Raw genomic sequence first — 26,063 nt, 5'->3', positions numbered from 1 at the left:
TTTTGCTTCGTTCCACCTGTCATTTTATCTTTCCCCACCTCCACCGAGGGTGAGCACCCTACATTCATTTGCATATATCGTTCTCACTTATTTCATCATGAAGAGAAAAGTATGATCTCTCTAATATAAATTATTTTCCCTACCTTCTTCATTCAGCATATTTTGTTATTTCAAGTTCACTGGTCATTTCCTTCTGATTTATGGTACACCACTGTGCTTCATGTGTCATCCAATATTCATGAGAACATTTGCCAGGAGGATTGCTGACGCAAGAAAAAACGAAAACTTGTGCACTGCATTTAGCAATGTCAAGGTCCTCTATCTTTCAAACCTCTTTTGAAAACATTATTAGCACTTTATTTCAATATTGCTGTCATCTGACATCTTCCTGAAGATTACTGATGACTTTTGCTAGAGGTTCATCAAAATATTTCTAGAAGTCTTAGTGAATTCAGGTTTCCAGGCCTACAAAATTATCTATAACTTGCTAAGCTTGTAGTTTTTCATCCTTTTATGGACTTCCATGTGCTATATGGTATTCCTTCCCCAACTCTGTATATATAGTGACCTCTGAGCTTATTTTATAAAATACTCTTCAATTCCACCCCTCTTCTTGTTCTCACTCATTAAATCTGACCATAGAGCTTTTAAAACATTTTATTCTTGACTATGTTTTAGCAGATGTAAGTTGTACCTACTTTCTTGTTTGTGCTTTTACTTTGGTCCCTATCTTAGCCACATTCTTTCTTTAGTTTCAATATTTTAACTACTAATGTTTAAATTTCCATTCTCATTTTTTTTATTTCTACTGATGTTTACCAAAGTGATAGAGTGAGAAAGCATTGATGGAGCAAAAAATCTGGGGTGAATCCCATTAACTCATTCTTTTAGTTTGGACAAACCACTTTTCATCTACAGGGAAATGAGACTGTGCTCTACTTCTAGTTGGTTAGCTACCGGAATGTGATACACCAGAAATAGAATGGCTTTTAAAAGAGGGAATTTATTAAGTTGCAAGTTTACAATCCTAAGGCCATGAAAGTGTCCCAAGTAAAGCAAGTCTATAAAAATGTCCAAATTAATGCACCAACAAGAGGTTTACCTTCACTCAAGACAGGCTGATGAAGTTCAGAGTTTCTCCCTCAACTCGAAAGGCACATGCAAACATGGCAACATCTGCTAGCTTTCTCTCCAAGCTACCTGTTTCATGAAGCTCCCCCAGGGGCATATTTCTTCTTCATTTCCAAAAGTCTCTGGCTACATGGGCTCTTGTGGTTCTCATGGCTCTCTCCAAAATGGGTTCTCTCATGATTCTCTCCAAAATGTTTCCTCTTTTAAAGGATTCCAGTAAACTAATCAAGGCCACCTGGAATGGATGGAGTCACATCTCCCTCAAATCAAAGTTTAATACCCACAATTGAGTGTGTCACATCCCTGTGGATATAATCTAATTCAGTTTCCAGCCTACAGTGCTGAATAGGCATTAAAAGAAAAGGCTGCCTCCACAAGATGGATCAGGATTAAAACATTGCTTTTCTAGGGTACATAATCCTTTCAAACAGGTACAGAAGGTGAAGGAAAAGGTTGGTTGGGATGTCCTCCAAAGTCCCTGGTACTGCTAGATATTCTGTAATGATAAAATCCTGTTTGCATTCAGTCTATTTCTTGAACTAAAATTGATGCAAATTCTTTTTCTCTTAGTCTCCAGCTCTAAATTCCACAATGTTACCTATTTTACTTATTCTTACTTAATTTTTTTTTAAACCTATTTCCTGGTTTTGGTCTAAACTCTAGAGATATCAGATTTAAAAGCTGATAAATAGCCTGCTGTGTAGTAAATCTCAAACTTGACAACATCTGTTAAACTACACATTCCATAATCTCACATGCACACACATATACACACACACACCTGGCTGCCTCTGGAATCACACTGGTCTGAGATCAAATCACAGCTATATACTTGTGGATAAGTCACTTTTCCTCTCTAAGCTTTAGTTTCTGCAAGTGTCAAAAGAAGGTTATCACCTACCTCAGAAATTTGTTATGATGTTAAATGATATAAATATATACAATGCTCAACAGATTGACTAGACATAGTAGTATTGGGCTGGTCTCCTCTTCCTTCTGCTTCTAATAATTATTATATTATTAATGATAATATTCCAGTTGAAACATGTGGGCCTCATAGATAGAGCTCCTTTAAGGCAAGTTTGCCTCCTCGATTTTCTACACTCGGCACCATAATCGTGACTCCAGCAGTAAAGTGGGGTGCCTCAAATCCTTGGCTCTATTTTTAATAACAAGAGAGCTTTTATTTAAAGATGTCTCTGGCAATGATAAAATGATTTGTTGGCAATGACTGAATCCATTTTCTGTAAAGAAAATCATGTAAAGTTTATTATAAGGTGTTTCTGTCAGTTCCAGTCCAGCTCCTCTTCACTGAGGAACCAATATATCACTTAGAGTAATCAAGGGGATAGTATTTGATTTGGGCAGCATGAAATCTCTTCTGGATTTTGCCACATCCATATTCCTTGCCAAGGCAGGAATTCCTTGCCAAGGCAGGAATTCATTTATCTCCCCAACATCAAATTGATTAAGCTTGCTACACTTTTACCCTTATTTTCTGTCTTACTTTTCTGTCACAATGGAAGACATAACTTCTAATCCGTTACTTGTGCCCCAGATCCTATTTCCAATCACCTTCTCTGGGGCTTTTATTCTATAGTTATCTCTTTCTCCCTTTTACAGTGGATCTATTCTTCTCTACCACGTCATTCCCATCTGCCATTTACATGTTCTAGGGTCGACTTCTTAAATAAATAAATAAATAAATAAATAAATAAATAAAATTTCTCCTTCAACCTTAAATTTAATCTATTCTCATTTCCCATCCATTATTCTATAACTCTGGTTTTCATTATTTTTTTAATCAAGCCATTATTTCTATGGCAATCAATTAACTATCATCTTGTCAAATCCATGCACACACTTCTCTGGTCTTTTCTGCCTTGGCCTCTCAGCAGCATTCCACAAAGCACATACTTTTTATTGAACTATTTTATTCCCTTCACTTCCATGGTGTCATGTAAACTTAGTTTCCCTTTTTCTCTCTGGATACTCTATCTCTGTCTCCTTTCCTGAGTCATCCTTCTCTCTGACATCTAAATATTAGCAAACTTTAGGTCTCAGATCTGAGATTCTATTTCTATTTTTGTCCTTCTGTATTTGGTCTCTCATAGTGTTATCTCTTCCATCCACATAGATAGAACTACAATTTTTTAACTGATTTTCAAAATCATATATCTAGTACTAAGATCTAGTCCAACATATCTGCTGCTACTTGATAGCTATACCTGGATGTCTAATAGGCATCTCACACTTGCTATGTCCCAAACCAATCTCTTAACCTATACCCTCAGTTCTTCCAGCCTTCCTCATCTCATTAAATGGTACCATTATCTTTCCTGTTTTACAAGCTAAAAACTAGCTTCACCCAAGACTCTTCTCTTTCCTCCCCACCCCCAAATCTAATTTTTCAGTAAACACTGCCTGTTATTTCTATCTATGGAATGTATCTCAAATATATCCTCTCTACCTCAAATTCCACCTTGGCCATTTAAGCTACCATAAACCTCTCAATGTTACCTGGACAGAGAATTTACAAGGAAGGGTAATTAAATCATAATTCTCTTATTTTTATTTAGCAAGCAGTTTCCTAATTCATAGCCCTACCTTTTCAAGGTAGAATTTTCATAGATGGGAGAAGTATAAGCTGTATTATGAGGACTCCATTAGAAGGATTGAACTAGGGAGGAGATGGGATTATAAATTAAGAAGCATAAGACCCATATGGATATAACACCACTTTTGGGAAAGATACATAGATATTGACTAGAAAGAAAGAATAATTATAACATTAAAAATTAAATTAGAAATATTTTAAGCTTTCTAAACCTACCTGTCCCACTTTGACCTCCTGATTTTTTTCTCTACTTCAACTCCTTATAATGGAGACTCTTAGTCTTCTAACTCAGTTTCTGAGCTTTATGTTGTAAATCATGTTAAAGGTGCTTGGTCTAGAAAAATTGCAATGAAAACGTTGAGATAAGACAGGGGGACAGAAGTATCATGGACAGTATGTGGGTGTCAGAACTATTGAGAGCAAGATAAATAAAGATGGTTTAAGAACTGTTGCTGTGGCCTCTAAATTCTACCCTTTGAGTGATTTCAGGGAATAATTTGGTTACTTTACTGTGCTACCTTGAATGTAATAATACAGAGACTGAACAATGTGACAACTTGGCTTATGCCTTGATTATGTTGGTATTTACTTATTCACTCAAAGCAGAGTTTTTGAGTATGTGTTAATCTAAGATTGACTCCAAAAGGTATCATCCATCTTTCTCGTCTGAAACTTTTTTTGAAGGATCAGAATCTGTATGTTTCAATATGCTATGATAATAAATGAGATTTAAAATACCCTTCATTAGAAAATACCTCTTATTTTTGAAGTTAGACCTTAAAATAAATCTCTCACTTATTCTTCTTGTATACATCTCCCCTTGTCATTCCCTGTCCTTAACTCTCAAATAGCCCAAGAAACAGTCATTCAAGAAATTATCATATAATCCCATCCTGCCCTAGGGTGACAAATTCACTGACTTATAACCATATAACTAAATATTGACTTGGTAGGTTTTTTAACTTTTTATTTTTAAATACTTTCAAACTTACAGTTATACAAAAACCATACAACTCCATAAGAGAACTCCAACATATTCCTAACTCAGCCCCAAGATATCTATCTATCATCAGTCTGATTATCTGTTTATGAATCCATTTTCTGAACACTTGATTGTAGATTGTGTTACCATGCTCCTTAAACACTTAATGCTGTCATATAAATTTTCTAAGAACAAGGACATTGATTTATACAACTACCTTAAGAGCAGTTATCAAGTTCTTGAAATTTAATTTGATATAAAACTTACATCAAATTCCAATGTTTTCATATGTCCCTTGAGCCTTTTCTCTTCACTTGCTAAGTCACATCCAGGTCCATGCATTACTTTGATTGTCACTGTCTCTTTACTTGCTCTTCCCTTCCCCCTTTTAATTGTAGGAACATATATACAACATAAACTTTCCCAACTCATCCACTCCCAAGCATACCATTCAATGGGATTAATCACATTCAAGACACTGCAATTCCCTCACCATCTTCCATTACTAAAACCAAACAGAAACCCTACACCCCCTTATCCATTAACTCCCCATTCCTCCTATCCCCCACCCCTGGCAACTGTGTTCTAATTTCTGTCTATGAGCTAGCATATTCTCCAATGTCTACTTTGTAATTACCTCAGGGCTTAAATTTAACATCCTAAATCTATAACAATCTTGTTTGCTTTGATACCAACTTAACTTCAATAGTATACACAACTATGTCCTTATACCCCCTCATCCTCACACCTTTATGTAGTTCTTATCACAAATTACATGTTTATAATTATGAACCCAAACCATTGATTTATATTACATTTTATGCTTTTGTGCTTTAGATCTTGTGAGAAGTAAAAAGTGGAGTTACAAACCAAAATACAATAGTACTGACATTCGTATTTACCCTGTCATTACTCTTACCACAGATATTCATTTCTTCATATATCTTCAATCTATTGTCTATTGTCCTTTTCCTTCAGCCTGCAGAACTCTCTTTAGCTCCCTTTAGGGCTGACCTAGTGGTTATAAACTCCCTCAGCTTTTCTTTATCTAGGAATTTCTTAATCTCTCCCTCATTTTTAAAAGACAGCTTTGCTAGAAAAAGAATTCTTGATTGGCAATTTTTTGCTTTGAGCACTTTAAATGTCATTCTACTGCCTTCTTGCCACCATGATTTCTGATGAGAAATTGGCATTTAACCTCACTGAGGTTCCCTTGTATGTGGCATGTTGCTTCTCCTTTCTGTTATTCGACTGTTTGATTATTATATGCTGTGTTGTGTGTCTGCTGTGGTTTGTTCTGTTTGGAATTTGTTGCATGTCTTAGGTGTATATATTTATGTCTTTTGTTAAATTTCAGAATGTTTCAGCCATTATTTATTCAAATATTCTCTCTGCCTTCTTCTCTTTCTCTTCTCTTTCTGGGACTCCCAAAATGTACATATTAGTATGCCTGATGGTGTCCCATAGGTTCCTCAGGCTCTGTTTCACTTTTTTTCATTCTTTCTTCTTTCTGCACCTCAGACTGAATGATATCAATTGTTTCATCTTTAATTTATCTGATTCTTTATTACATCAGCTGTTGAACCTTGCTATATATTTTTTTTATTTCTGTTACTGTGATCTGCAGCTGTAGTTGGTTCCTTCTAACAATTTCCATCTTTCTATTGATATTCTTTTTGTGATTTTCTATCATTTTCCTGAATTGCTTTAGTTCCTTGTTCATGTTTTCCTTTAGTTCATTGTGCATATTTCGGACCATTTTTTAAGAAGTTTTGGTCCGGTATGTCCTAGGTCAGGTTCTCCTTATTGATGATTCCTAATGCTTTAATCTTTTCCTATGTATTCTCTATCTCTTCCTGTTTCTTTGTATGTTTTGTAATCTTTTGTTGAAACTTGGACATTTTGATATTATAATGTGATATCACTATACAAGATTTAGACTCGGAGGCATCTGTTCCTAAAGTTTGTATCCAGTTAAAGTGAAAGATCTTCTCTTGAATTCCAGGAGCTAACTTTAAAAAAATGAAGAATGATGATGAAGTCACCTTTGCTGACTAATCTGTGTATATGCTCTCCTTTAGGGTTATACACACAATGAGTTTGGAGAATAGCTCCAGTTCAAAGCATAAGGGCTTCCCAGATCCTTTTTGTGCATGTGTCTTGTTTTAAATATTCCTATGTGGTTGTGGGATTCCCCTCTTTTATATGGTTCTGAGTGTTACCTCTTCCCAAAGAAACAGTTTCCTCACAGTCCTGGGCACTGCATCGCATGTCATAAAGCCAGCACTCCCTTGACTCAAGCAACATGACAACTTCTCCACCATTGTTCAGTAGAAGAGCTCTGTGAACTGTCTTCTATGTGGAGGGTGAATTCTGGAATGGCAAGTCCCTCAAGCTACAGCCAGACAGATTGGGCCAGAAACACCAGCTCCCAGTATGTGCACAAGGATTATTCTGCTCCGTCTGAAACTGTTACTAGGCACCCACACAAGGAGCATGGGCCAGCCCCACACCAAGACAGTGAATGGTCAGGAGAGGCTAGTGAGTATGCCATGATTTCCTACCACCTTCATGTAGTCTTTTTCTTGATTTTGGTGCCTACCCTCTTACCACAGACTTTTAACTGGTTTCTGGAGCTGTGAGAAAGATGTTTCTGCAAGTTCTTTTTTTTTTTTTTTTTTATAGGAATAAATGGTAAAGTTTATTAAAAGAGAAATTTATCAAAAAAGAGAGCACACATGTTAGAAAGGTTAATGCAAGCGTGTCCAAGGGAGGGACAGGCACTGAGTGAAGTGGGCCAGCTTGTTTTATAGAAAAGTTTTGTAGGTAGCAGGTTTCCATTATAACCTTTGAATACCAGGTGTCTTCATTATTCTAGGAGGAGAGAGCTAGCAGAATTCATGGTTTGTTGTCCCATACCTAAGATTTATCTTTGGGCAAACAGTTAGCAATCTTTATGACCCTATGCTTCTTATTATAAAGTAAGAGTTTGCTTTGGGCCCAGAATTTTACAAGCTTTTATGGTTTGGGGAGGTTTCAGTGGTTTGGGGAGGTTTGGGGGCTTTAGGGAAACTTTTGTCCAGGGAAGTTTGCAGCTCTGTATTAGTTCCCTTGGAGCTACATAAGAGACAAGGGACTTGGAGTTGTCTGTTAACTCTTTCAGAGCTAAATAGGAAACCAGAGACTTACAGTTGTCCTATTTTATTCTACTTCAATCTGCCCCTGAAACAGTTCAATCTAAAGGTCGAGGTATAAATTTTTTATGTTTTCATAGAGTTGAGATAGTATATGTAGGAATATCATAATTGCTGACAATGTTGGAAGGGTTGGGGGATATTGGAAAATGCAAAAACATTATTATGTAACAATCTACCCCATCACATCACTCTTATAATCTTTCCACCACCTCTTCCGCATAAGTCCCTGAGTGTGAGAACAGGAGGTTACAGGTTTAAAGCTTGCAATGCTGAGGAATGAGAAAACAATAGCATTTTGTGGAAGGCAAGTACGCTCTGTCTGACAGTTCTTACTGGTTGTTCAAAGCTTCTATGGGGGCCAGACCCCTGAAGCATCTCCCTCTGTTGTCTTGATCGGGGCAGGACCCATTAACTTTCCAATTCTGCCTATGGTCACCTCACTTGGTGAGTAGAAGGCTTTTGGTATTTTTGTTTTGTTTTATTTAGTTTCCATAAGCCCTACCCCATTTTCCTGGAGCCTAGGATGGAACAGATGATAAAATGCCATAATAAAAATATCCCTGACCCTCTGGGAGTCTTCTGCTCATAAAGATTACAGACTTCAGTGGTTCAGTTTCCTTGCTCCCTAGAGCAGGTCTTCTCCAGTGTCTTAAGAAAATGAAAGTCTTACTATGGTTTCTCCCATTACAATCTTTATCTTCCTAGGTTCTACCAACCAATAACGTTCTCCTGTCCTCCATCTTCAAAGACGACTTTGTATTCCTCATATAATCCTTCAAATATCTTTCTGCCAATCAGAATTATAATGCTACCCTGCTCTAAAGTATGTTCTCACTACAGTTTTTGTATGTAAATTTGTATGACTTTTATTACTCTCTGAAGACTTCTTTGTATTTCTCTTATACTACCATCTTTCTGTCTTACTGTATTTTCCAATTATGTTTCTCTCCCATTCTAAATTTCTTTTTTTGTTATAACTTCCATATTTTTACCCCTGTCAATTTCACAATATCTCTTAGCTTACCTTTTAGACCATTACATTTTTCTTACTTATTAGTTTTGGCTTACTCAGAGGAATCACTAAAAATCATTTCAGAAGCCCTGGCCCCTTACGTAGTCTTCTATGTTTAGTCCATTTTTTCATCCAATCTGAAGTTTACAACAAATTCATTATTAAAAAGGAATTTAATTATCTCAAACATGCCTCTTGTGTTCAATCCAACTGAGTCTCTCATCAGTATCTCTGGTTGAACTACTCTTCTCAGCCCCCTGTGGCACATCTTCACTGATTCCTCTCTCAAAGGCAGAACCAGCAGCCCTCTTAACTGATCAGAGACAGAACAAGTTCTTTAACACATGCTCTTAAGTTCCTCCCTAATCTAGTCCTAACACAAAACAAAATAGCTAAATCAGCTTGGTCAGTTTTTTTCATTTTCCTTCCTTCTCTTTCCCTTTTTTTTCTCTTTTCTATAGTAACCTAGCTTCTCACTATTACTCTCTCTTTCAAAGTCCACTTTTGTAGATGACCTGGACACTGACTGTGGGTTTGGCCCAAGATCAGGAACAACACAGAGAGTTCTTCCCAGACAACTCCACATGACGGGCTCCTGCAGTGGCTCTTCCCAAAACAGGTTTTCCTTTTTCACAAGGACCACAGTAGTCTGAGCCCATACTGTCCTGTTGCTTTCTCTTGCCTCATTTAAACCTGAACGTCTAAATCTTTAGCATTGGGTTGAAAAATGGATGCATTTAAAATTATCTTATGAGTTCTGGACCTTACTCCTCATAGTTACTAAATTAAATCTGCTTTGCCACAAGAGTACTTTCTTTATTCTTTGTTCATCCCTTCCTCCTTCATCCCAGGAGCAGTCAGTCATACTGACTCCCTAAGAATGCCAGCCTCTCACAAAGGTAGAAGAGGGTCAATGAACTACATTTTGTAAAAACTCTATTTTAACACTATTACTTCGCTGTATCACTTTTAATCAATAAATTATTGCCTTCCACTGTGATCTAGTCTTGAATGGTATCACAATCAAAGAAACATAGTGAAACAAACAAAAGTAATTTAAAACTACTTCAAAACTTCACTCATTTCTTGAGGAAGCTAAAGGACCCAGTAAAATATCTTTAAAATCCTTTTTTAGCTAGCACTACCACTCTCAATATTATCCAGAAAGATGGAGATCCTTACAAACACTCAATCCACATGGCTATTTTTTCTTTCTATACTTTCTCATTCATGTCAAAGGTGAAAAAAAACCACTCTTTTAGTTCATCAATACAGCTGCCCTTGTCCACACACAGCTTTCCAATTTCTCTTCTTTCACACTCATACCGTCAATCCATCTATACCATGCCTTCTTCAAAAGCCCAAACTCTCTATTCTTGAAAGATCCCATCATATATAGGAAAGAAGTTTGATATAATCTACTTTTCTCGCAAAAATTAGCATATCATCCAAACTCTGGACAACAAAAGAGAGCCCTTGGACTGACCCAGAATTGAAGAGTCCTCCTTCCTCAGATGGGGGCAGAAATGTAAAGAAACATATATGAATATGATGTCAATGGTATTATGTCTTCATTGCTACAAAATTCAAATTCACATTCCTTGACTAGCACTTGCACAAAAAGTGCCAGGAGAGATGGTTTCTGACTCACTCCCCACCTCCATGATGTGTTTAGTGTGACCTTTCCACATAAACATCTAAAGGCAATTAATATCTATGTCAAGTTTAGTCTATACAGAGCACAACTGGATTGCAATAGTGAAAAGAACAGTGGTCTAATAGTTAGAAGTCCTGAAATTGTCACTGCACTATCACTGTCTCTGTAGCATTCACCAAGTCATTTCCTTGTTTGGGTTCACTTTAAATGGACCCTAGGATAAATATTTAAGTACAAGTAGTTTATTTGGAGGTATAAGATATATCAGTAGTTAAGTGGAAGAAGTGAGACAGGAAAAGCAAAGGAGCCAATAAAAGATGTGTTATGAAGTAAGTTACTGCTATGTACAACTGGAGCTTAATCCTTCTAGGGAATTCTATGAGATAGTATGGACATATGCCTATGAGTGGGATGAGGGAATGGGGGTATTTTTGTTTGTTTTTGTTTTTCTTTTTGTCTTATTATTGTGAAATGGGGGGTATTTATATAGCAGTTTCTATTAGGCATTGGTTGAGCCATGTTTGAGGGGCATGCTTGTCCCAGCCTACCCCTAGAACAGACAAGAGAAGGATCTGTAAGCTCTTAGTCAAAGCCTCAAGTCTTATCAACTGGAAACCATGGCAGGATGAATGCAGAGTCTTGCTACATTCTTCCCCTAGCACTACTTGGATTCTCTCATACAACATACTGAAGTCATTCTATCCCGTCACTGACTCACAATTCCTTTTGTAAAATTGTATCAGGAGTGTTAGTAGAACAAACTACAGTCCCCACTGCTTCAGTTGTCCCTGAGGTCATAATTAATATGCATTATCTTCTTCCATTATCACCCATGCTAGCTTTCCCTTTACCCTCAACTAGTGCTTCATCCTCTCTAGGTTGCTTACCTAGAGGGGTCTGAGCATTGGGATCATTAGCTTTGTCAGGTATGACTGCTTCATGTCCCTTTACAGTAATCATGAGGTACAGAAGCATTAACAGATACATCACTGAATCTCCTGACTCCCTGATGCATTATTCCTTGTTACCATTATGTATCAGCAATGTATCTCCTGTAGATAATCAGGGTAAATTATCCAGCCATTATGGTAACTTCTTTCTTTGCCTGCTTATTTACTATTATGAGAAGCACAAAATTACCAGGCAGCAGGCATAGCTTAGGTTAAATAAAACTCTTACTCTGTCCCCTAAAAGAAGTCTCACTCCTCACTTCTAGAACCAAGACCTCCAATTCAGCAGAATTTAAGTCAAGGCAACATGAATCTCACTAATTACACAATCAAGTGATAGTGAGATGGATCACTCCTACTTCCACATCATGCCTCCTTTTCTACCAATCAGGGGACACAGCATATATAATGGCCATACATTCTAAGTATATAATACTTCTTGAAAGATCCACCCTTCAAAGCATCATCCTCAAGCTGGCATTTAGCCATGCCTTTATAAATTAAATTATGCAGCGTTTATCAGGCCAGCACCTTCTGAGTGATGTATATTTCATAGAACTAATAGATCTGGAGGTCATGTGTTCATTGTTGAGGGTCCATCCCTCTAAAAGGATCTCTTGACCCAAGTAATGTTATGTGGAATTCCATGATGATAAATCAGAGGCACTGTGAACCTTCTGATTGTGGGGTGCAGCAAAGACAAAAGACCTCATTTACCAGCAGTTTAAAAGTAAGTAGGCATATATGTAATGATACATGGCATAAGAATACAGGTGGTGCATTCACAATATCTTTTATGCTTCTGTAATCTCAGTTTCCTTACCAATAAGTTGGACCCGATATAAAGTATCTTAAAGGATTGGTATGTCTTGAATAAGAATGTTTGGGAACTTACTTTTTAAGCATTATACAAATGTGAGCCATAAATATTGTTATGTGATAGAAGCCACAAAAGAAATAAAAACCACCACTCCACATCCAGAAAATAAGAACCTATATTGAGTGTTCTTTTACATACTTAGTCAACTGTGCTTAGTCTATGACTTAAATCTAAGGTATTTTTAGACAACTAAAAATAAAAACTATCTTCAACTTTTATTGACAAACAGAAAATTGAGATTTTCATTTCCAAAATGATTGTTGCTAATAATAACACATATGAAAGAAAGTAAGAATACTTGACATTTTACTAAAATTAATAATTACATACTTTAGCAGTTGATGGGAGAGATCGGAAGATCATTTACCTCCCCATATTCCATGAACATTTTATTTGACCCATTAAATCTAAATAATTCCTCTATTTAATTTAGAAAATATAATCACTGAATGATACCCTTTATTTCTAAGCTTAATGAAATTAATCCTTGCAGTAGATATTAAAATATTATTTTAAAATTTTCTGAATTTCTTTAAATGTCTTAACAGTATTTTCTTCCTATCAGTGCAAATGATTCTATCTTCAGTAAGCACATATCAATTTTTGCTAAATACAATTTCTGCTGGATTTTATTAATGTATATGGGAAGAACATGATGGCATAGCCTTGGGAACATGAGACCATATTATGAAAAGCAAGAGCCAGTCTAATAGAGCCTAGGAAAGTGACTATGAAGTGGCTTCATATGACTATGAAGAAGAGAAAAGGAAATCTAATGTCACAGAGAGAGCATTTTTGTACCAAGGAGTAATTTTTCTAAGAGAAAAAACAGACACAATATGGTTGGTCTAAACAGTAATGTTCATGAGTGAGATAATCTCAGAGAGACAGTATGTTCTCTTGGAAGAATGACTGTAAACCAACTCTGTCAGATTTGTTATCCAATTCATCTTTTAAAATAATGTATTTCAAAACAGAGAGAGTTCTCATTTTCATAAGTTTTCTGTCTTTCATTTCTTGTTTATTATAGTTAATTACAATTGTTGTGAATAAAAATATATCTTGTCATAAATAAGAATAAATCAATTTTATACCACCCTACATTCTGTTTGCACATTTCTTAAGCTGTCCAATTGTTTAGCCATAATTAATAAATATCTAGTATCTTTTCTCACTCAGTACCAGTAACATGAGTGAGCCTAGAATCTCAGCTGTATCTGAAAAGTGTAGGTAGAACTGATTTAAACCTCAAAGCAATAAAAAAAATAATAATAAAAGACATGGTGAGATCCTTCACATCCTCTTACAAAGAGCAAACATGAAAAGAACATAACATATAGAATGTAACATATACATATAAACACAAGCATAAAATTTTTTCACTAGTGGCAAATAAGTACCTGATACAAGGCTTAGGGCTTGACAAACTTGACCGTATGACTATACCAACAGTCAAGGTTAATATTCTCTTTAGTTCACATGGAGAACCTTAGACATGACTAAGTTCTAAGCTCTCATCTGCATCTCTTCTGTATTTTTTTTTTCTCTCATCAACTTTGGAGATAGCTATACCATGTTCTCATTCCCATAAATTAAATTTATATAATATAGTAAAGGATATATATATAATATGTTAAACTTATATAATATAGTAAAGAAAATGGACTTTATGTATTTTATCACCTATAACATGAAAGCTGGTTAGATATATGTCTATTTTGCACAAATACAGAGAAATTTATATTTTTATGGTTTTATATCTAGATGGTATTCAAATATTGTTTTTCATGCTATTTGAAAGAAATGTTCATCTCCAAGTATATAGGAACAGAAGCAACTCCAGAAATCAAGATGTAGAAAAAAAAATTGAAAAGCTTAGAAAGTGAATAAATACATGATTTCCAGAATAAAAATTATTTTTACTTAAAAGGCAATAACTACAAGGAATCAGCGTTCTAAACTCCTGATCTTACAGTTTACAGTAACATAATTTCCTGTGAAATTTAAATAGCAGAAAATAGGATTAAATTCTGTCTAAATGGAAAACTACATCAAATGTTTTGTCAAAAATGGATGTTCAAATCAAATTGAAAATTTTAAACTAGTCAGTTTGTACTTTATACAAATTGAACACTTTAATTCTATTGAAAGGAGAATGCAAAGAATGAAAAAAAGTTTCTGTTTATATAGTATTTGGAGAACTGTTATTTTATGTATTTAATCTATCATCCTTTCTAGCATAACAAGTTCTTTAGAGAACACACCTGATTTACATAATTGACGATATATTCAATTAACCTGGCCACCACACTGCAGCTCTAAATTTCAAATATAAACAAACAAAAAAAATTCATTTTCTCTACTTGCTTCAAAAACGTGTTTTTCAAAAACTGCAAGTTTTAAGGCAAAGAAAATGTTGAGGAATAAAGATGTCACCTTTATGTAATGCTGCTATTAAATGTCTACTACAGTCAGTTTATTAATTACAACAATCTGACTTAAAACACTTTAATTAATGTATATTAATTAAGTTAAACAAAATAACCATGATTCCAACCTAAATTCAAATACATAAAACTACCCTAATAAATAAATGCATCTGAACTGCACGGTATGGATGTGCTCTAAATGTTTTAAATTCTCCTCAAATGACTACATGAAAATATGAAGAAGGATGGGAAAGGAACTAACATTTATTGAAAGCTTACTCTGTGATTATCTGTATTTTCAGTGCATTACATATATCATCTTGTAACATATCAATGTTTTTGCATTTTTCAGTGTCCCCCAACTCTGAACTTTCTCAGCAATTATGCACATTCCTGCAGTACTCTCTCACTTCTGTGCCTTAGTTCTCTTTCCCCAAGGTTAACTCTGTAAGAGTTTGTGCCCAGAGAGACAAACATTAAAAAACAGTTAACTTGTTAGCAACATATGCATGCCCTCTCTTGGCTCTGTGCCTTCTTTGTCTATGCCCACCATAAAACTGTATCCCTCCCCTGATCAATGCAGAATACTTTCACACTAAGCTCTGTATCAGCAGCCATCAGAACAGCCTGAATCCTAGATTAATTTATTTCTTCACTCCTGTAAGTAAGTCCATATAATAAAGAAACATGTCTCAGTCCATATCTGGTGTTTTCTTTGGTCTCTCGGCTAGAAAAAGCCCTTCCAGCCGGAACACATCTCAAATAGCAATTGTCCTTCTTTGTATACTCTGAATCAGGGACTTGTAAATTTCTCTAAGAAGAGCTAATAACATGGTAAATATTTTAGGCTTTGCTGGTATCTGTTGCAACTACTCAAATCTGTTGCTAAAACACAAAAACAGCCATTGATGGCATTAAAGGAACGAGGTGAGTAAGTTCCATTTAAATTTCATGTGTCACAAAATGTCATTTTTATTGTTTTCCAACTAATTAAATACATAAAAATCATTTAGCTTGAAGGCTGTGAAAATACAGGTGTCAGGCTGGATTTGACCTACAGGCTGGAGTTTGTTTCACTGCTACTATAAATTTACCTCAATATGACCTATATTCTAAGAAATTATTGGGATTTTTATCAAATTAAATTAAACCAATGGTTTAATTAAAGACCTCCTTATGTTTATTCTTCACTTATGCCTTTATGGAATACATTTGCCTATGAGTTCATTTTTGAATCCCAAAAACAATACTATAAACTTGGGCAGAAATTAATAAATTTATAAATTAATCAAGTAGTTTTTACAATATTGAAAATTCCATGCCCATTCCTCTACAATAAATGCTAAAGTACTTTTTAAAACAGAATTAGAAAGGGTAGTCAGTATGACATTCAGAAAATTGTATATTTTATAGTTTGTAGAAAAGTATGTCCATTTAGACAAATTATGATGGAAAAATGACTATGAATTCAATAAAAACTTTAGTTTGTCATAACTTCAGAAAAAATTTTTGAAGAAGTTCTCATAGCACCTGTAATACCATCATCTCAATTTTTTCCTTCTACTTTCTCCATCAGTTTTTCAGTCTTCACCTCTATATAACCCTTCTCTGACCACTACATTAGATTGGCTGTGGGATTTAGTCCCAGTACTATTTCCCTTCTATTTTTGCATGATGATAAGCTGATGATGCTAGTTCTCGTCTATCAGACCAGACTTCTTTTTAGAGCTGCACACTTCTATAGTCAATTCTTTACTTGATATATCAAGTGGTATCTCTAATAGGTGCTTATGAAGAAATAGGTAGCCATTGGCCAAAAAAATGTTTACCTCTCCTTCCTAGTGCAAAATTGCTCCTGGACAGTAGCTACTCTTACTAGGTAGGGGCTGCATTTCCCAGGTGCTCTTGCATCTTGGAGGGATCATGCGACTGATTCTTTCCAGAAAGAATGTGCACAGAAGGGATATGCCTCATTCTGTGCCAAGGCCTGTAAGAACAAATGTGCATTCTTCATAGTCTTCTCTTTTCTACCAGTGCATTTAGAAGACTTTGGGGACTTAGATTATGGGAAGATTCAATGTGGAAAAAAGCCTAAATCAATGTATAGACAAAAACTGCCCTATAACCAGAAAAACAATCTTTTAATTTGCTAAGTCATTGAAATTCCGGGGTTTAATTGTTACAGCAACCAACATTATTATAACAAATACAACACCTCAAATGTAACATGTCCAAAACAGAACTCTATCTCCCCATTTTCTCCCCTAATCTTCCCCATCTGTTCTAATTTGTTAGCTGCTGGAATGCAATATATCAGAAACGGAAAGATTTTTAAAAAGGGGAATTTAATAAATTGCAAGTTTGCAGTTCTAAGGCTGAGAAAATGTCTCAATTAAAACAAGTCTATAGAAATGTCCAATCGAAGGCATCCAGGGAAAGATTCCTTGGTTCAAGAAGGCTGATGAAGTTCAGGGTTTCTCTCTCAAGTGGAAAGTCATGTGGAAAACACAGCATCATCTGCTAGCTTTCTCTCCTGGCTTCTTGTTTCATGAAGCTCCCTGGAAGGTGTTTTACTTCTTCATCTCCAAAGGTCACTGGCTGATGGACTCTGCTTCTTGTGGCTATGTCGTTCTGCTCTGCTTTCTCTGAATCTCTCATTTTCCAAAATGTTTCCTCTTTTATAGGACTTCAGAAACTAATCAAGACCCACCCGAATGGGTGGAGACACATCTCCCCTAATCCAGTTTAACAACCACTCTTGATTGAGTCACATCTCCAGAGAGATGATCTAATTAAAGTTTCAAACATGTAGGACGGAATAGGGGTTAGAAGAAATGTCTGCTTTTACAAAATGGAATTAGGATTAAAATATGGCTTTTCTAGGGTACGTACATCCTTTCAAACTTGCACACCATCCTAATAAGGATAGCACCAGCCTGTCATCACTCCAACATCTATTTCTAAAATGTAAATCAGATTATGAAAAGTGCTTGACTAAAACTCTTAGTTGTTTGCCAATGAACTGAGAAAAAAACCAAATTTCTTACCACAGACCCTCCCTGCACCTTCAATTTCATTTTTTGTCACAGACTGTCTCAATCGTTACACTCCAGCTATGCTGGCTTTATTGTCCCAAAGTCTTTCTCACACAAGAATTCTGAGCATGTGGTACCCGCGTCTTGGAGTACTCTTCCCACTTCACTTGACTTGGGTAAGTCAAGTCTCAGCTCACATGTTACTTTCTCAGAATGATAGTTCTTGGATGTGCTGTATAACTTAGTTCTCCCTTTTTTCCTCTTTGTCTTATAACACTACATTTTTCTTCACAGAACAAATGCATTTATAAATATGTAAACATTTTTCTCTATATGGATTTAATGTCTATTGTACTCATTAGGCAAAGAATTTCCCACCTGGGTAACTCCAGGGACTGCTCCTGAAGATCCATTATTAAAACTTTCGTTCATGTTTCTTTTTATCTCATTCTATCAAAATTTCTTTTTAAAATAGCTTTTATATGTATTTGATATATTGGTAAAATAATAACATGCATGTAATTTATAAGTATATATGCATATGTTCATGTTACATTCTCAATATTTTTATTAATAGAACTAAACAATCAAACAAGTTTAAAGAACACTGCATTAGACCATAAACTCCACAAGAAGAGGGATTGTGTCTGTCTCTGCATCCTTCATGGGGCCTCACACATGATTACCCCTTAATAAATATTTGTTAAATAGGTAAACAAATAATAAGCAGCTCCAATTCACTGTCCTTAATAATTAGTTAGAATTATTACATGTATGCAAGAGTAGCTAAAATTCTATTTGTAAAAGCAAATTATTCAAGGCTTGTTTTAATGAATAGACAAAAATCAATTCAAAAATAATGTCATCCATTTGCATATAAACAATATTCTAAGGTCTTCCAAAATTATGCTGTCTCTTTCATAAAGATTAAACACCTCCCACCATCTTCTTTAAGCTATTCATCTATTCAGTTACAACTTTTTTCAAGATAATGTAAAAGGAAATGTCAGCCTTCACAAATGATTACAAATTCCAAATTAAGTACAATCTGAATTAATGAGATTTTATCATATCTTCAAACCAACAAAACCATTTACTTTGTTCAAAGTCATTACTTCTTGTTTTTAAATGAGAAACTTAACTTTTTAATAAATGTGAGTTCAATAGAGATTCTCTAAGCCCCATGGTATTCATGTCTCGGGAAGCATTAAAAGAATTATTGCTATTAAAGATTCTTTTCTTCAGTTTAATTGATACCATATTCTTACACATTTTCAAATCATTTAGTTACTTTATTATATACTTTAGGACAGCCTTTCTAGACATACTAAAAATAAAAGGGAGAGAAGTTTGACACCTGAAAATACTTATGGGAATATATCCTTTCAAATTGTGATAAATGATAAAAATTGAAAGAACAGGTATTCCAATCACATTCTATGCACAAACTGATGATTTAATAAACACAACCAACCAAAATACAAAAAGGAAATTTTTAAAATCCATTCTGGATATTGGCAAGTAGATAAGAATCAGCTATGACTTTCCTGGTTACAATTTAAACAGCACTGTGCTGACTCACTCTGAGTGTTGTAACCCTGTCACATCTTGCTTCCTCCTGTCCTCCCACTCCCGAGTCCTATCTCAGTATTCTTGAATCTTTAACAGTGACTCTGTGAAAAAATGTTATGAAAGACAAGGTGAGATTGAGGAGGCAGGGGAGGTAGAGCAAGGCAGAACTTAATATTTTTACTTCATGAGTAAAATAATAAAATGTTTACCATAGCAAAGCATTTAGGAAAACACTGAGATAAAGGCAGAGAAAAACAAAAGACAATTAAAATGCTGATAATGCATCTAGCTTCTGCGCCAACCAGAAAAAGATATATATATTCTTTAGCCAAATGCTCTCAGGTCAGTTTAAACTGAAATGAATATCTTTCCCAAAAACAGCCAAGTGGTGATGGCCAACAAAATCCAACACACCCTTAATGTACACGCATTCCAAGCCAAAATAGCATTTTCGGTTGCATACATTCCTATGTATTTACTATCATCTAAGAAACAGTTTCTCTTTAGTTTCTGCTGTAAAATAAACTATTATTTTTCTTTCTGAGCTTCCTGAGCAATTATCAATTTAAAGTTAGAAGACAAAAGAAACTACATTTAATCATTACCATTAGTTCAGGAAATGGCATGAAGTAATCCACGGAGAAGGGGCAGCCCAGTGGGAGGACACGCTGAGTGGGACTTCAGACCTGAGACAGTGCTTCCTTCTCTCTTCTTCTTGCTTTTCGTTTTCTTTTTACTGGATATTATTGTTGCTACTGTTATTCAGGATTTCTTTTGCCCTACACAAAGGAAAGCAAAATATGTTCTTAAACAAAAATGCAGGTACATCAATAAATTATTTCTACCTATTTCCTTTGCAGGGTGAGGTGGTTGGACCATATTTAAGGGTGTTTTTATTATAATCATCACTTGCTGACTTAACATTATAACTGTGTGCTGTTTTCCCCTTACTCTAGTCAGATTTTAATCTCTTCTCTAATTCAATTTTGTGATAGGATGAACATATCATTTTTGTATATATCTAACAATGTCTGAATTTCACTACGTTAGGACTATCTCATGCCTTCTATGTGCACTGTCTAAGCTTATCTCTATCCTCATTTTTCTCTTTCTAATCTGTCTTTTACTTGGGGTGTGGTAGGATCACTTAAATATTAGGATTTTAACCTTGTCATATGTTACATTCTACATATGGTTATAGATTTTTTCATACATGTGATAGTTCAGTGTCAACTTGGCCAGGTGATGATTCCCCTTTGGTCTGTTTCTGTGGACCTAAGTCATCAGTAGGTGAAATTCATCCAAAGCAGATTGCAATAGTGGTTGCTAGGGTGAGTGCCTTCCATAATGAGTGAGGTTTAACTTAATTAGCTGGAGGCTTAAAAGAGAGAGGTCAGAAGAGACCTCACAAGCTCAGCGTACCTCATCTTAGCATTTGCAGCTCTGCCCAGCAGAAAGGAATCACCCCAGGAAAAGCCATTGGAATCCAGAAGCCCAGACAGAAGGCCAGCAGTCATTGCTGTGTGCCTTCCATGTAACAGAGAACCTCACATGAAAGCTAGCTGCCTTTCCTCTGAAGAGCTATAAATTTTTAACTAAATGAATTCCCTTATTAAAAGCCGATCCATCTCTGGTATGTTGCATTCTGGCAGCTTTAGCAAGCTAAAACAATACATATAAGGACTGAAATATGTTTGAGATCTATGGCATCTTGGATTTTAATATTGTTAGAGAAATATTCTCTACTCTGCAGAGTGAAGATATTCTTTTCAATTCCTTTTTAAAAATTAATTATTATTTTCCCATTGAATTTTAAGCAAGCCCGGTGGTAGCTAAACCAGCAAACTCCTGAATGGACTGCTCTTATATTCAAGAGTTCCTAAATCAGTAGCAATATTAGAAGAACCAAGTCAACTGTGGCCACTATCTCACTTTGTGACAGGTCTATGGATTATCTGAGTCTATGTGCAACATGAACTTTGATAGAGCTCTTCAGTGTTGGGAGCTTCACACTTCTCCACTCATTCTAAGCGTGAAGCCACACCTGAAGTTGGCCTTCACTCTGAGAAAGGCTTCAGTCTACAAGGTTGCCTTAGACAGCCTTCCCTTTGCCACTTTTACCTAGTTCTAGAGCCTTAAGCATAATGTTCCCAAACTGACAAGAGACAGTATGTTTCCTTTCTGAAGCCAGCTGAATTCATTTCTTGAAAAATGAAATTCATTTCAAGAAAAAATGAAAATTCATTTCAAGAAACATTTCTCCCACTTAGATAGGGAAGGTACAGGATGAATAAACCTTGATTGAAAAAGGAAAGGTAGAGGAAAGAATAGGAAAGCTAGTCACTTCATTTTTCAATGTAGAAAGTTAATCAATCCTGTCTAAAATGGGAAGAACAAGAAAAATAAGTAAAATAAATTATTTTAAAGTAACAAATACAAGAGATAAATAAACTAAAAATAACAATATAAGAATATTAGGAAGAGGGCAAACATAAGATGATGAGGTGGTATAAATAAGTTCCCATCAATTGATCTCTTGCTACAATTTTTATGTCCAGAATTGATACATCAATAAAGAAGAATATAAGGTTGTTATTTGGAGGGCCAGATAAAAACACCAGAAAAAATAAAAGTGGAAACAGTTAAATTTGGGACTGCAAATTTAAATGCAAAGTAATGCAGAGGACAGAGAAGGGAGACCTCTGTGCAATTTCATATTTTCCCCATGTGCATAGTACTTTGATAAATATGAAATATATGCATAAGATTCTGTGCCAGTTTGAAAGGATTCATGTACCCTAGAAAAGTCATGTTTTAAGCCTAACAAATCTTGTGGGCACAATGGTTTCTTCTAATCCCTATTCAGTACTATAGGTTGGAAACTTGATTAGGTTATCTCCATGGAGATGTGACCCAATCAATTGTGGGTATTAGACTTGATTAGATGGAGACATGTGTCTCCCCATTCTAGTTGGGTCTTGATTAGTTTACTGGAATGCTTTAAAAGAGGAAGCATTTTGGAGAAAGTTTCAGAATGATGTAGCCATGAGAAGCAGAGAATCCACCAGCCAGTGACCTTTGGAGATGAAGAAAGAGAATGCCCCCAGGAGAGCTTCATGAAACAAGTGGCCTGGAGAGGAAGCCAGCAGATGTCATGACATTCACCACATGCCTTGCATTTGAGAGAGAAACCCTGAACTTCATCAGGCTTCTGGAATCAAGGGATCTTTCCTTAGATACCTTAAATTGGACATTTCTATGGGCCTGACTTAATTAGGACATTTTCATGGCCTTAGAACTGTAAACTTGTAACTTAGTAAATTCCCCCTATTTAAAAGTCATTCCATTTCTGGTATATTGCATTCTGGAAGCTAACAAACTAAAACAGATGCTAAAACAAACCCAACAGTCAGAGAATCACGAAAAATTAGACACTATCTCCTCACAATAAAATGCAATAAGAATATATCCCAATGCCTATGAACTATTCTTGTAAAAAAAAACAACAAACTAGACATGATCCAACAATTATATCCTAACCATCAGTTTATTGAAAATAAATGGAAAAAAAATAAACTTAACAACACAATAAGGAAGCAATCAACCAAATTATATGTGGGATATTTTAAAGAACAAATGACACTGTTTTCTAACAAATCAATGGCAAATAAAAATAATGATGGAGGAGTTTATTATAAACTCTTAAAGGGACTTACAAGACATAACAACCAAATACAATATGTGAAGCTTGCTTGACTCTTGATTTGAATAAACCAACTGTAAAAACGTCTCTTTGAGAAAGTCAGGAAAATCTGAAAATAGACTGGCTACCAGATGACATTAAGGAATTATTACAAATTTGATTATGTATAATAAAGGCACAATGGTTATATTTTAAAATGTTTTTTCAGTTGAATATGAAAGTAAAAATGACATGATATTGTAGATTTACTTAAAAATATTCCAGCTCGATATAATGAAATTATACTCAAATGAAAGTGGATGAAAATAAATGATGATTATTGACTCTGAGTGGTGGGGGCATAGGAGTTTGACCTCTAGCACTGATTTAATAATATCTTTTTTATTAGAGAAATTGCAAGTTTACAGAAAAAAAAATCATGCACAAAATACAGACTTCCCCTATACCACCCTATTAGTAACGTCTTGCATGTTTAAGAATGTGGTGCATTTCTTAAATATTGGAAAAGGACATTTTTATAATTGTACTATTAATTATAGTCCATGGGTTACATTAGAGATCACTGTTTGTGTTTTACATTCCTATGGTTTGCTTTTAAAAAAAATTATTCTAGTTCTATATATGCAGTCTTAAATTTACCTTTTAACCATATACAAATATAGAATCCTGTGCTCTGAATTGCATTCACAAAGTTGTGCTACAATCACCACCACTAATTACCAAACCTTTTCCATCAAAACAAATAGAAACTATATTAAAAAGCATTAACTTCCCAATCCCTAATTCCACCTGGCCTCCTGGTAAACCATATTCCAGTTTCTGGCTCTATGAGTTTGCTTATTCTAATTATATCATATAAGTGAGATCATACAATATTTGTCCTTTTCTGTTTGACTTATTTCATTCAACATGATGTCTTCAAGGTTCATCCATGTTATTGAAAGTATCAGAACTTCATTCCTTTTTATGGCTGAGTAATAATCCATTGTGTGTATATATCACATTTTGTTTACTAAATCCTCCATTGACAGACACTTAGGGTTGCTTCCATCTTTTGACAATTGTGAAAATGTTGGTATGACCATTGTGGAGCAAATATCTATTTGAGTTCTTGCATCCAGTTCTCTTGGTTATATACCTAGTGGTAGAACTGCTGGGTCAGATGGTAATTTTATAATTAACTTTCTGATGAAATGCCAGCCTGTCTTCCACAATTCCCACCAACAATGAATGAATATTCCTGTTTTTCCATATCCTCTCTTACACTTTTAACTTTCCATTTTTTTGAATAGTAGCCATTCTAGTCAATGTGAAATGATATCTGTGTGCAGGTGACGATTTGGCCAGGTGCTGGTTGTTCTGTGGCTGTGGACTTAAATCATGGACATGTAAAAATCTTCTATGGGTGATTATATCTATAGTCGGCTAAGGAGAGTGCCTTCTGCAATGAATGAAGCTTAGAAAGAGAGGTAGGTCAGAAGACAGAGAAGCAGCTCAGCACAACACAGTTCAGAGCTCAGAGCTGGCTCAGACTCAGACATTTGGAGATGAAGAAAGGAATTGCCCTGCAGAAAGACATTTGAACCCAGAAGCCAGGAGTTAGGCCCAGCAGATATCACTGTGCGCCTTCCCAAATTAGTAAATATCTCCCTAAATAAGTCCCCTTTATAAAAGCCAATTCATTTCAGGTGCATCGCATTCTAGCAGCCTTGGCAAACTAGAACAGCATCTCATTGTGGTTTTGATTTGCATTTCCCTAAGGGCTTAATGGCTAATGATGTCAAGCATCTTTTCAGGTACTTATTGGCCATTTGTGTATCTTCTTTTTTTTTTTTTTTTTTTTTTTTTTTTTTTTAAGAAAGACAGAGAAGGAAGGAAGGATAGAAGGAAGGAAAGGAGGAAGAAAGGGAAACATCTTTAAACATTTTCTTATTTTATTATATTTTGTTTGTTTGTTTGTTTTTTACATGGGCTGGGGCCGGGAATCGAACCGGGGTCCTCCGGCATGGCAGGCAAGCACTCTTGCCCGCTGAGCCACCGCGGCCCGCCCTGTGTATCTTCTTTGTAGAAATGTTTATTCAAGTCTTTTGCTCATTTTTAAATTGGATTTCTTGTCTTTTTGTTATTGACTTGTAGGATTTCTTTATATACTGTGCATATTAAACCCTTGTCAAACATGCGGTTTCCAAATATTTTCTCTCACTGTGTGGAGGGTCATTTATTATCATGATAATAAAGTCCTTTGATGCACAAAAGCTTTTAATTTTGATGAGGTTCTCTTTATCTATTTTTTCTTTTATGGCTTATGCTTTGTAAAGCCTAAGAAACCATTGCCTACATAAACTCCTGTAGAGGATTCCCTATTTCTTTATTCTAGGAGTTTTATAGTTATGGTTCTTATATTTAGTTATTTGATCCATCTTGTATTGATTTTCTTATATGATGTGAGATAGGAGTCCTTCATTCTTTTGCACATGGACATTGAGTTTTCCCAGCACTATTTGCTGAAGCAATTTCTCTTTCCCAATTGATTAATCTTTGCCCCCTTATCAAAAACCAGTTGGCCGGGTGCACGGGTGGGTTGCACAGGTGCCACTACCTTCTTCTATGGCTTTTGAACTTTTTTTCCTGATTCAGCACTTGTCCAGTTAATCCAGCTCTCTAACTGTTTTCCATAATTTTGAGAAAAGTTACTGTCTTCAAGATTCCTCTGCCAACATTACCCAAGGGGGGATTTGACACTGGCTGCCTTCAGAGCTATCCCCCACTTATCTGAAGTAGCTAATCAAAAGCAATGATCAGTATACCACACATACCCAGAATTTGGAGGATTAGATATTTATGTCCTACCCTGCCACCAGCAAGCTGCACCAGAACCTCAAGCTGAAGTCCGGACTC

At 35.5% G+C, this 26,063-nt stretch overlaps 1 protein-coding gene across 12 annotated transcripts in view; it reads right to left on the bottom strand.

The window, feature by feature from the left end:
• The window catches only part of GRIK2 (glutamate ionotropic receptor kainate type subunit 2), a 1,225,242-nt gene that overhangs the window by 873,788 nt on the left and 325,391 nt on the right, over nucleotides 1–26,063 (bottom strand). For all 12 annotated transcript variants that reach the window (XM_077162495.1, XM_077162496.1, XM_077162509.1 and 9 more), the window contains 2 exons: nucleotides 20,068–20,241; nucleotides 19,473–19,563 (listed from right to left, as the gene is read on the bottom strand). The gene's annotated coding sequence lies outside the window, so the exon portion shown is untranslated. The remainder of the gene's footprint in view (nucleotides 1–19,472; nucleotides 19,564–20,067; nucleotides 20,242–26,063) is intronic.

The sequence above is a fragment of the Tamandua tetradactyla genome, chromosome 5 (genome assembly GCF_023851605.1).
Source record: "Tamandua tetradactyla isolate mTamTet1 chromosome 5, mTamTet1.pri, whole genome shotgun sequence".
NCBI lineage: Eukaryota > Metazoa > Chordata > Mammalia > Pilosa > Myrmecophagidae > Tamandua > Tamandua tetradactyla.
The sequence above is the reverse complement of the archived record's forward strand: the minus strand, read 5'-3'. Positions and strand labels throughout refer to the sequence as shown.